The following is a 13,574-nucleotide window of genomic DNA, read 5'->3' on the forward strand; positions in this document are numbered from 1 at the left end:
GCAAATATATCACTGCTGTGGCACTCAGCACTTCGATCACAGCTCCCTATAATAATATGCCAGGAGGCAGTGGAGGCAGGCAGCCCTTTCAAGAACACATTTCATTCCTAATCCTGACTCTCTGTGCCTTCCCTCTTCATTGCCTCAGCTGTTTGAGTGAGTTGTAGCCTTGACAAAGAACATGTTCGGATCATTGTTAGCTGAACGCTCTCAGTTTTATAGTATCAGGCTAATAAATTTGCCACCACCAAGAGACTTTTCCAAACAAACATTTCTCAGGATGACATAAAAGTCTTGAGGATTAATGGCAAAATAACTAGTATTTTCTAAAGGAAGAAAGAGAAATAAATCCAGAAATTTGTTGTTGAGGGGGAAAAAAAAAGGAAATTTCCAATAGACTTCTATATGCAGAACAACTTGAACTGCAAAGTTGTTTCAGGGAAAAATAAGGCCTGTATCATAAAACTACTGGAAATACTGACCTAAAAAAGACAAATTATTCCCATTTTGTTCTGTCAATAATAAAATAACATCACCCAAATTATTATCAGCATGTAAATTCATCCACATGATGCCTCTGCTTTTGCTCTCGCATAGTCTCTGGCTGTATAGACTTCACTGTTCCACTGGGGCAAAACAGCAAAAGCACAAGCTTTGTACTTTTTTCAGCTATTAAAAAAAATACTTGACTTTTCTTTTCTCTTTTTCACTCAGTCAGGCCATGACTGGCTTCTGTTCTTAACCCTGCAAAAGAACTCCAGAGATAGCTACACTTTCTCCTTTTGCATAGAAAAAAAAGACTGTTTTCAACTGCAAGAAATTCATGCATATGATGATGATGATTTCATATGAGAATGACTTAAACTGTAGCACCTTCCTCATTCTCAGGTGGTATGTGTGCAGGTGGGTTGTATGCTCATGATTTCTTTACTGAGAAGTAAACTTTAGATCATCTGTCTCCAAGAGAGAATACTGCAGATTGACAATATTAAATTTCTTTAAGAGGTGAAACAAAATACATAGGCTTATAGAAGGATTAGAAAATTATATCCCAGATGGAAAATTTTATGGGTACAGAAAAAACTGTGTGAGTGAAATACCAGTATCATAAAATAAATAACAGGAAATACAGTAATTTATGTGATGGAGAAAATTGTCACTTTCAGAATTGCCAGAAAGTCAACAGCATTTCAACCATTTGACTTCAGAAGTGAACTTAGACCTCAGAGGTTTAAAAATATATGAAGAGAAGTGAAATGAAATAAGAACTCGTGAATCCAATAGGGATTTACAGAGAAGAAAGCAATCTGTGCAAAAAGAGTTTTATGGAAGTTGGGAATGCATGTAATCAGAATTTAACTTATTCCTGGAAAGTGATTCAGAATATGCCAAGTAAATTAAATTCCATTCTGCAAGATGAGCAATTAATGGTGCTCCTAATTTAGAAAGCATCACAATTTAGAAGTGGCCTTTAAGCCTGTTTAACCTTAAGCATATGTTGAAAACCCACTGAATTCAGCTGGAGGTGGAAATTAAACACAGAAAACAATAGACGGTCGAGCATGTCTGCTCAGTAATTTGCATTACTAATACTTTATGTTTCTGGAGTTCCTTGCATCTCATGAGAAAAAAGTGCTTTGCAAATATTGATGACTAACCAGTCCTCTGATAGTACGCTTTCCAGCTGACAGGCAGCAGTTATGAATAGAGAAGCAGGGGTGCAAATTTCTGAGAGCTGAAGTGCAGCTACCTCCTCCCTGTTCCAGTGGACATGGAACAAAGAAGCCATCTCACATCGAATGACCTTGCAATGGCCAGTAATTGTTACCCGCCCTTAGACCATAAGAATGAACCTACCGCTGCTAATTTCTATTTTAAGTGCAGTGGAATGCTGCGGTCACGCTGATACCGCTCTGTAGACTCTGTTGGCAAGTGATAGCATAACATTTAATGGCAGTTACTGCATGTATAGAAATGATACTTGCCACTGGGAAGCAGTTGCTGTAGGAATGTTGCTCCTGCGCTTGCAGTTGCTCTAAAGCCTATTAGAAACTGCATTTTCCCATTTTTATCCTGACATTTGTGTAATTTTAGCTTCTATATTTTGGCAAATACCGCCCTATATTTTTGGCTCACCCCTAAGTTATCTGAAGCAGAGCAGTGTGATTCCAGGCAGAAGAAGGCAGAATTGTCTCAGAATAACAAGCAGATTTTTTTTAATGCAGTGCAAATGGTTCATACATTATTTTTGCATGAATCAGACATTTATTTTCTAAAGACAGACAGGGGTGGGGGGAGGAGGGCAAAATCTTTTACTTAAATCCTCTCATAGTTCATTGCTGAATATCAGCTTCTAGCGACAAGCCAATGTATGCTAGGCTTCTTGGTTATTGTGCTGTTGGAGATTAGCTGTTTTGAGTCATGAGGGTGTGTTACCTCACCCCAATTACAGAGCTCCAGTAGAAATGGTAAAAACAGGCAGCATGAAGGAAGAAAGGGAACTTTTCTAGCATTCACGGGACATTCACATGAGCTGCATGGGCAGGATGAAATCATGCAATTGCCAAGAAACAAAAGCAAGCAGTAGAAAATGAACAATTATGAAATAAAAGGAGTCCTACAAGGGCTAGAAGATGGGGACTAACTTGCTTTTGTGCTGTGACCTTTCTTTGTGTGTACTTTTAACTGTAGAGCTCTACAGACGAGATGGCACCAACTAAAACTAAAAAATTACTAACTGCCAAGATAATTCAAAGAATAATGAGGTTACAACAACTGCAAAGACGCAAAGAAAACTGATGTCAGTTATCTCCTCACAGAGCTCAGCAAGAAGAAATCAAATGCTTAGTCTTTAAAATGAATGGGTCTAAAACCTGAGATCACAGCTCTGCTTATCAGAACATGCTGATGTCCTGGATTATACAGAAGTCACATGGATGAGTCTTTGCTTGTGTTTGATTTTGTAAAATTGGTTCTTTTGTTCTGCAGCACTTTGTATCACTTCTACACTGAAGGGAGAAAACTTGTCATTTGCAGAGAACTATTGGAATTAAACTTTTAAAGTAAAAGGGATGTCAGTAATAAGTTCAGCTTTCTAATAAAACTCTTGGGACTCAGTTGTGACTTGACCTGAAAGACTGCAGGAGTAATAAAAATTAGGAAATGTCCTTATTACACTGTGTGTGTTAAACTGGCCTTGGACCCTGACTGCTGGGAGCAGACTTCTCCTCACAACAGATGTGCAAGAAGGTCAGGGAATGGGTGTAGGCTTGGCTCGCTCCCAACCTCTGGCCATCGTGGCTGATCCTGGAAAGGTCAAGGACACCAGTATATGTTGGTTTTAAAGGTCCACCCTTACAGAGCAGGAAAAGAACAGCACAAGCCAGTGGAACCTCAGAGAAATACCCCCTTTGCATACATCCCTAGGGACTGCAGTATGCTATTGTGGCAGTCCTAGCTGTCACAGTGTAGTGTTAATGAATTTTTTTATGTCCCCAGTTGAATACTGATGATCAGTCCCCACCTGTATTTCTTTGTTTCTTAGTCTCAGTTTTATCTGGAGTTTCATGATACTGACTGTCTTTCCAGGTGCTGAAATCATGGAATTGAATGAAAACCTTTGCTTTCATTTCAAGGACAATGCTATATTCTTGCAAATCCCATAGGCTATACCATAAGCATACCTAACCCATAGGCATTGTGCCACTGAATAAGGATGTGGATCACAAACATGAAGTATCTTACGGGGAGATGGTTAGAGCCACCTCTTGCAATATAAACACTTCTCTATAAGCCTCTGTTTCATCTTTGGGAGCTCTTCTACACACACAAGTCCAGCTGCTGAAGCAGACAGGAATCTGTCTTCTCATCTATGCTTTGAAGCCCCACGTCCTGGCATCCTGGCAAACTCAGTACCTGCCAGGGAGAAGAGGGTGGAAGGGGTGGCCGATCTCCAGCAACAGTGATGCAGGAAGCATGTACGGAAAACGGAGGCCACTGTGATGAAGCGCATGCCTGAGCAGTATGCTTGTGCTAAGACTTACTGTAACAACAGCCTTTGTCCCTTACCAGCCTACTTGTCTTGAGCTCTGCTTCATGCATATTGCATTATATACAGAAGTTAGGCTGAGTATTTTTGGAGGGCATGGGGAGAGGAGTTGTCTGAAAAAGTAATTTTAAAATCTTGAAAACAAGGCACCAAATGCAATGAAACCAAACGTATTATTAACATACAGACAAAAGCCCATGTAATTTCCACACTGATCTCATGACTTTTTGGGCTCAGCTCATAATTTTCAGTTTCTTAAGGCTGACAGTATATATTCTTTCACTATGTACCCAGACATTTTCTCCCCTGGGTTATTCCCTTGGGTGCTTGTACAAGAACAAATCCAATAAACTGATTACAGTACCAAGCTTTCAAATAAGGAGCACAAAAGAAAGAGAGAGGAGCTAGTAAAAGTATGAATTCCTCTCTCTACCCTTCATTACCAGCTTGACCAACACTCTTCACAGCCCTTACATTTAAACACCTCTCCTTCAGGGTCAGGTCATGACTGGATCAGGGGTGGAGAAATGACAACAACCCGTCAAGCAAGTCCCAGACATATGTCTACTGTTACCTTGATTCCTAGCCAATGGTTAGAAGAGGGAATAACAACAACAAAGAAATTGGACTGGCCTATCCATACTGTCTGTCAGCCGTTTCTGAAAAACATATTTTACCTGAAGCTTTTTACCCCTTATTGTATTACAGCTTCACCCCAGTGGTTTAATATGTCCAGTAACCTGGAAAAAAAAAAATCACACAAAATAATGCTGTTTAACGAGATACAGCCTGAACCGTGCAATCCGTAGACAGCCATATGTCTGGGGAGATGACAGGTTTAAGTGAATAGTCTTGTTGCATATGTACCCCATTCCTCAAGAACCTATCGCTTTGATTTAAAAGGTACAGAATATCTGGCTTGTTCCTCCCAACATATGCTAATGTTCTGGGTTTTGCTGTAATAGATTACTTAGCAATTCATGCTAATGTTTTGGAGGCAAATTGCTTTCCCATGTTTTATATTATAAACATTTGTTCGGGTCTGGTTCTGTGAAGAATTGTGTACTTTCAACTGCCAATTAAAACCGTGATAATGGAAGGCACACTACATCTCGCAGATGTGCGGTGCTATTGCAGGATCGGTCCCCTTGTGCAGACAGTGTGGATACTCTATGCATGTGGAGCTAATACCAGTGACTCATTAAAGGCACTGCACCAGATTGTCAGAGTGCATAGGGGTGGCAATTCATTTGGTTGGGGACCACAGTGAAAAGCTATAGATTTATTTATTTATTTGACTGTGCGCAGCCTAATTCCAATCTCTTTCTTAGCAACAACAAGGAAAACGTTTAGGTCTCAGCTTTTCTAGCACTCATACAAAGTGTATTTAAAACTCTGGAATTTACTGTACTCATAAGACATCATCTTCCTTGTTCACTACTTATTTTTAATATCCCTGTATTGATGGGATACTGTATTTTACTATTAATTAAAGTGTTACCTTTTGGTAATGTTTAAGCACAGTTTTGAACTCCATAGCAGTGGTGTGTGTGTGTGTATATTTGTGTGAGCATCTCAGTGTTTGCAGTGGCCACAAACAGGCAAGTGTGTTTGCTTCCATACATAGGCAAACATCTCCCTTCCTCTGCTGCAGCAGGTAACGCATATGTTAGGCTACATATCTGCAGCTATGGAAGTGTGTCTCTGGACACCAAGACTTTGTGCCCCCCCCAAAGTCTTTATAATGTTCACTGTTCGTCTAATTAAAACATATTGCTTCTAGTTATTTACTATGCATTGCACATTTAAAGGAGAGAGTTAAACTCAAACCCAGGGGAAGTAGGTAGAATTCCATAGTACTCGATGACTTGGTGGCTTTTCTCCCAGGCTGCTCTGGATCTAGTAATTAAAAATAAGTAGTCAAGAAGGAAAGCACTCTGCAATGATCTAGTTAAGTAATTTGTAAATAGCTCCGTGCTGGCTTTCCTTGCTCTGGGGTAGCATTTGGAGAGGCCATGCACCAAAAGAAATTTTTGTAGGTTTGTGGAGTTTAACCAATGCCATAGAAAATTCTCTCTTCTACTTTTTTGTGCTGCCATTTGGATCTTGTAGCATCTCCAAAAGGAAAGCTATTTTTCTTTCACCATCACTCCTTATATGTTACAACTCTCATCACCATGAAACAACAAGACTTATTCAGGCTTTTAGTTCCAGTGAAAAAACCTAAGAGCTACCTGGGGAAGCAGCTAGCTGTGTTGAAAATAAACTAAAGTCGTTGTTTGAATGCCTTGTTGCTGGATCACTCCTTCTGCCCAAGAGCCAAAGGACAAGATGAAAAATAATGCAGAACAACAGCTGGCAGGTACAGTGACTTGGTTATGGTGTAAACCTCTGCAAAGGTGGTAGATAAACAGATAGTAATGCACTAAAAAGAGACAAAAGAATGGTTTTTTTTATGCTTGATAAATAAAATAATGCCAAGAACTCAAATAAGTATTAAACAAAATTGTTACACATAGATGATAATTTATCTATTATGCCCTAAGTATACACATATTTTACTTTTTATGTGAAAGGAATTTAGACTTTAATGTAGGTAAACACATGCATAGAAATTGCACTGGCTATGTAGCACCACAATGTAACCCTGTAACCCCTCAGTAGACTCTTGCATTCATTTTTTATGCACAGATGTTACGGAAGGCTATATAGATCATTCTACCTTGTGTTAACATCACACCTTTATCCTCCAAGAAATTTAAAGCCTGATTGAACACTTTTCCCTGAAACTATTTGTCATTCTATTCTGAACCATCTAACTCTGTAGTGTCTGTTTCTAGTTAGGGTTAACAGCCCTATTGAACAGAATTAGTGAAATTTGATAAGAAAAGCTAGCCTGGAAATAATTTTTTACCTTGAGAAACTTCCACCTTAGTTTACCAAGTCCAAGGAATGTTGGAGTTTTATCCATGTTGAGAATTTTTTAAGGCTCTGACTTGAAAAAAAAAAAAAAAGGTTCAAATGACTATAAAAACTTTTCCTCTAGTTTTGGAAAGTGGTGCCCTCCCCACCTCCCCCCCCCCCCAAAAAAAAAAAAAAAAAAAAAAAGAAAGAAAGAAAGACAATTTGGGGTTTTAGGTGAGTCGTTTTACACTGTTCTCCTGCCAATTCCAGAAGGAGCTTTGGTTCTGGTAGCAATGCTCTGAATGTATGTATCTATCTCTATATGTTAAATACACACAGACTCCCTGCGGCCATCACATATCATGTGGTTTATCCAAATCTAAAACTGACAAGCAGTAGTATGCACCTTCGTATTACATTCCATTTAATGGGTGCCAGTGAACTGGACACTGTTGTGTCTGTGTCTGCTGTGGCTTTAGCTCCCACAGATAGAAGTAAATAATACCCGAGGCAAACTCTGCAGAGTCTGAGTTTCCATCCAGTCCTCTTTAATCTTCAGCCGGTTGGACAGCTTGGGAGTGCTTCAAGAATCCATACTGTATGTGAAAGGGAATCCCATCCCCTCGGTTTTAATTTTTTCCCTCCTCAGTCATCACAGTCTAGTCTTTGGGACACCATCTCCCTTTACTTTTTGTATTTGTGTATCTCTAAGTTTCATCAGCCGTGGGCTCTTATATCACATTGGAATAGTATATTGTGAGAAATCCACACTGAGTTCAAATGCATTTAAACTAATTTGTGAATAATATGTAAGGCTAAGTTTTAGCCCCCTCTGATTATTACAGGATTGCATAGCAAGTTGTCATCCTGTCTTTATTTCCAGCTCAGTTAAATCCCAGTGGTGGACAGCACAATGTGCTCATACGCACAAAACTTTCCAGAGGCTAAAATCTCCCAGCACGGGGACTCTTTTGTCCTGTATGTTCAAGGTCTTGTAATGTCCTGTCTCCAAACAATGGGCAGAGCTCAGCATCAATACTTATTGCAGTCAAAGCCTTTTAGCTGTTTTATTAAGGTTTCATCCAAAACATTTCTCATCTAACTAAAGTTTGATATCTACAAAATATGCATTGCACACATGTGAGTAGATTGTCTTCTCAGTCCATAATATAACTTTATATTTAGGTTTGCAGATCTGTGTGAGTGTAATCTTTGATCTGTGGGTGGCATTCTGTGTCCAAATATGCAGTACAAATATTATTTATCCTTTCAGTCAAGTCATTATGACTATCTGACTTTAAAGAAAAGCCAACAAGATTCCAGTTTAAAAACATAATATTCATAACTTCCCTCCTCCCCTCCTCCCCTCAATTGCATTTCATGTTGCCAGGATCTCTTTCAAATAGATTGTTTTGCAAGTTCCAAACACCTAACAGTTAATTTGTAATATATTCAGAGTACAAAACATTATACACAAGGAATTCTGGTCTCTGCCAGGCAACTGAAGAATTGGAAGTCTTGCTAAAGTTGTAGGGAAAAAAAATTGTACATAACATTTAATAAATTATTAGCTTGTTCTATTAACCCTTTCTTCATTGGTTGTTTAAACTAGGTAAGCTAACAGTCATATAGTTTTCTCTAAAAGGTAACACAAACATTTTTTGTCATAAAGATTGATGTCCTGAAATTATTTTGCACATTATCAGACTACTTTAGATATTAAAGAGTCTGTTTAAAGTCATGAAGCGACTGACAGCTGTCTGCCTCCCTTGAAACAAATGTGTGTAGTGTAGGGAGCGGGGTGGCTGGTGGCCAGAGCAGCTGGTGAACCATGGATGGGTCCGGGCTTGGCACGGAGGCTGCGAGGAAGATGTCGCTGGAAGCCATGGCTGCTGGTGGCTCATGAAGCACCATTCGCCTCCTGGAGACACTGATGAATGAGCGCCAGGGTGGTACAAAGGCACACAGTACAGCGCCAGTGACATTGTGCTCATGACATAGAAAACTGCACCCTGACCAGTAACTGTGAGTATGTACCCCTTGCCTTTTTCCAGAAAGTGAGGCCAGTAGCCCTAGTGTCCTGGCTGGGCTACATTTCACGTATTTACATTTGTCTATCTAAAATTCATCTGCAGTGCAATATTTCTCCGTGTCCAAACTCACTGACTCCATTGCTTTTGGCTGTGAAACAACATTAATGGTTCAGGAATAGAGGTGTCTAAGGAGTCAGTGGAATCATATATTTTTTTGTGACTGCCTTGTCTAGACCTTTCCAAAGACCTAGTGAGCCTGAGCTCAGCACAGTGGCTTACATGGCCAAGCCACACTGGCTTTTGCAAACAATGTAGTGGAGATGTACTCATATGTATGTGTAGATTAGATATAGATATAGATACAGATGATATAGATAGATACAGACACAGACACTGGTAGAGATAGATATATAGTTGATAGAGGCAGAGACAGATGTAAAATAGGCTGATACGCAGCCATGGCCAGAATTCGGAACTGGATTACCAGGATCATTGCTCCTGGCTCTGTGGCAGGTATGCTGACATGCCTTGTGTCTGCTTGATAACGGAGCTGTCATAACGATGAGAATCAGACCTTAAGGTTTATTAAAAACCAATACAATTAAAAAGTCTGCAGCAAATTAATAAAGCTGTGGCTCTGCAGGAGCTATGATTACTGTGCTGTACACAAGAGCTATTTCACAGTTATATATGCAACAGAATTTGAATTCTTCTGCTCCAAAAATGAAGGGTCTTGACTAACTGGGAACCTTCAGGAACTGCTGATGGTATGGGCTTCACAACACGCTGTGGAGCTTTTCTGGCTGTGTCCTGCTGAGTGGAGCTGATGCACAAATATACCCCTTCCTCCAACGCTGTGATTTGCTCTTTGGAAATTTCTTGTTATAGAGTTTTAAAGGTTTTCAAATTAATTTATTATTTTTTTTAAAAGACAAATTCCTCAAGATAACACACTGGGTACATTTCTTCATTTAAAAATTACTGAAAGAGTTATGTTAATGTGGCGTCTCTTTGGTACAATTTGATTTTGAGCCAGCATCGGTTACCTCCAGGGAAATCCATCCGCCTCAGCTCAGAAGGACTTTTAGTGGGAATAGGCGTACTTTTGAAAATTTTCCAAGTGAGGATTTTTTAGCAATGCATAGAGTTTTGGCAATTTGTGACCTTTTTTTTTTCAAGGGAAAGGAACTGAAAACAGATAAAGCATTCTCGGGGCACTGCACAGGACAAATCCTGTAGCCTACCGTGCACAAGCTTATGTATTCATCTCCTCTGTCAACAGTCAGTAAACTTCAGACAGCATATAAACACTGGATAAGAACGTAACACTCTGTGGCTGTAAATTAAAGTTAACACTATATCTTAAAAATGAAATTGGCTAATTGATGCCAAATACACTTGTTAATGGGTATCTAATTTGACCTGATTTGTCTATGTATAATTTACCTCCTAACACAATTATCTTCTCTTACCTAAGGCATCCTGGTTTATCTGATTATCTGGCAGCAGTAATCTTTTATCTCCTGAGGTACTGGAACACGACGCAGGCTGTTCTTGCACTGTATTAATGTGTAAAATACACGCATGCCAACCACTCTTCTCTTGCAAGTGCAGCTGTGAGGGGCAAAGCAGAGCCCCTGATGGGAACTCATCACACACAAGTGTCCCCATGCCACGGTGCCTGCCATGGCAATCAGGGTCCACTTGAAGAGGTTTTTTCCTCTTCTACAAAGCTCTACATGGGCTAAATCCCTGTTATCTCAGTGACTAGTGAATTCCTACCTACATCTTGGCAAGGACTCCAACTGACGGACCCCAGTTCTGACTGGTGATGACAAGGCAGGGGCATCTGCTCGCTATGTTATGTATTTTATTCAGGCTGGAGAATGCTTTTTCCCCCCCAATGCTATCCCAGCCTGACTGAGGTGAGTGTGCTGCCGTGCAGTCCCTGACTCAGAAGCATAGCTGTCTGAATAGACTTGGCAGACGAAAACTAAGCCAGGAAACAGAAGAGTGAAGGGACTTGCCCAGCAGACAAGCCACAGCTCAGATCCAAGCTCCTCAACGGGTACAGGGACCTGATCTTTGGATGGCTGTTCTTTGGCTGCAGGGTGGTGCAGTACTCCCGAAAGGCTTTCAGACAGCAGGAAAGCTCACTGGGCAGTGCTGTATGCCACTGAAGGAGGTAGCTGCCAAGAGTGGCATCTTGATGTAACCTGCCCAAGATGACAGGGTTACACTGAACAAGTGTCTGTGTGTGTGTTTCCCTCAAATTCTGCTGCTTCTGCACACAAGGAGGGGCAGGGACGGGGATGAAGAGCCACAGTGGTTGCTGCAAGAGGGGAGGGAGGGTGGTTTGGCCTTCCCTGCTTCTAACCCCAGCAGCTGAACTTCCATGAGACTGCTGCCTTCTCTTCCCCCCCTCTTCTTCTCTGTACCCACACTCCTTCCACCTCTCCCTCACCCTCACAGTGTTCAGGCATCATGGCACTACCACACTGTTTCTCTTTCCTTTTCTCTCCCCCTTCCTTCTTTGCCCTGGGGGCTACTTCCTCACATGTCTTTGTGGACCACAGCTGTCTCCGTAGCATCCTCACACTCACCCATCTCCCCCCTGGGCCACCAGCAGAAACCCAAGTGACTTCATGCAGTCGAGAAACCTCCAGTCATCCCTACTGATTCCATAATTTGTATTTGAGAGACATACATAAACAAAAAAAAAATTAATGAATTAGGACTTTATAATTTTCATCCTTCTCTTTCACCTCTAAGCCACTTTTATTTGCAATGACATGCGGCCATGAGGTTTCTATTTTCCCCATAGTCCCTCATCCCCAGAAGTCTTGTACTAGCCATTAGCATCTAGGAACTGGGTATGATGCTTTAAATGGTCTGTAAGTCCTTTAGTTACCCTTGTCCCCATCTATAATTAAGAAGCTTATCCAACACTTCCAGGGAACCAGTTTAATGAAGTATTGCATATTGCCTCTGCTAAGGTTGGAGCTGTTCAATCTTTTTATTGTGTCATTGCGTAGAGTATGCTTACAAAAATTACTGCTGCTGCCTTCCCGTACTCATTAAAAACATAGTCTTGCAAAGACATTTGGTTTCAGTGTTCTTTCAGAAATTTCACTATAGTTTTTCATGCAACTTTTCTGAAAAACACACAACCTCAGTTTTCTTCACCCAGTCAGTAAGAAATGCAATCCCCCATTGCACCTGGAAGTGATCTCTCTTTCTGGTCCGACATTTGTAGTACGTCCAGCTAAGCTGGTAATTATGATTGCTAGTGTTGTCATGCTTTCTTAAGATCCTATTTTAATAGAAGGCAATCATAAAACAATATTAAACATGCCATTGTTAATTATGCTTATTTTTCAGCCAATTGTGCTGTCACTGGACTGATGTGTTAGAAAAAATTTGAAGACCTTTGACCAGCACAGTGCCATATACTCAGACATATGTGGGCACTCAGTAATGAAAAAAATAATGCCAGATGTATGTTTGCACAACGGTATGATTCATGATTACTGAAATCTGTGTGATGGAAGAAATTTAGTGCTTTTTAAACCATTTTGATATTATTTTCCATTGTAACACTGCCCTTCTTTCATGGCTTTGACAGAAAGGACTTTCCTATTTCCCTTTTCTTAGTTCTTTTCTTTCAGGTAGAAAGTGTGATGCCATAGATGCCACCACTCCAGCTTTAAGATAGTCTTCAGACATAATAGGGTTCCCTTTAGATGTCATCTGCTAGCCTGTACACTTTGAAAGTTAATAATTTTATTGACTTTACTCAATAAAGGTAGTTAGGTATTTAGTCAGCTCACATTTTTACAGTCAAACGTCACAAGCTATTCACTCACATGTCTAGGAGCTGTGCTTGTAACCCTTTGTGTGCCCTCATACAACCCTCACTCATAGATGCATTGCTTCCATAAAATTCTTTGTAACATTGTATTATACTTTCTGCAGAAATGTGAAATCATGTACTTTTATATGATTTTTATTGAAGTAAAATATAAGAAGACTTTTGTCCGGAGAAAATGTCCTTCACAGGGAATTAATTCTAAAATGGTTTTACATTCAGAGTTAAAAACAAAACAAAACAAAACAAAACAAACCAAACCAAACCAAAACAAACCAAAACAAACCAAACCAAACCAAACCAAAACAAATACCCAAACACATCATTATTCCTGTTTGAAGAACCTGTTCAGGGTACAGCAGGATTTCTGTGATTGCTGCTTGCACAGGTGACCATTTCCACAGCTAGGCTTCTATGCAGTAAAGGCTCGTGCAGGGAGCAACGGACAATGTCACAGCCTCACACCTTGTAGACTTTGTCAATAACAGCCTATCTTCAACACAGCTGCCGTCCCCTCCTCTGCCCACAGCTGTGCTCTGCATTTGTGAAAAGCCCACACTGTTGGTGCAAGGTAAGTGAAAGGAAGCATCGTCTGGGAGAGGTTGCAAGCTCTTGATAGCAACATGCCACTCTAATAAACACTGATGAGCATGTTCCTGCCTTCACCACGATCTCAGGCATTTCCAGGCTTTCTGTCTTTACATTCAATTCCATACCTCAT

Source organism: Falco peregrinus, chromosome 11 (genome assembly GCF_023634155.1).
Source record: "Falco peregrinus isolate bFalPer1 chromosome 11, bFalPer1.pri, whole genome shotgun sequence".
NCBI classification, from domain to species: domain Eukaryota; kingdom Metazoa; phylum Chordata; class Aves; order Falconiformes; family Falconidae; genus Falco; species Falco peregrinus.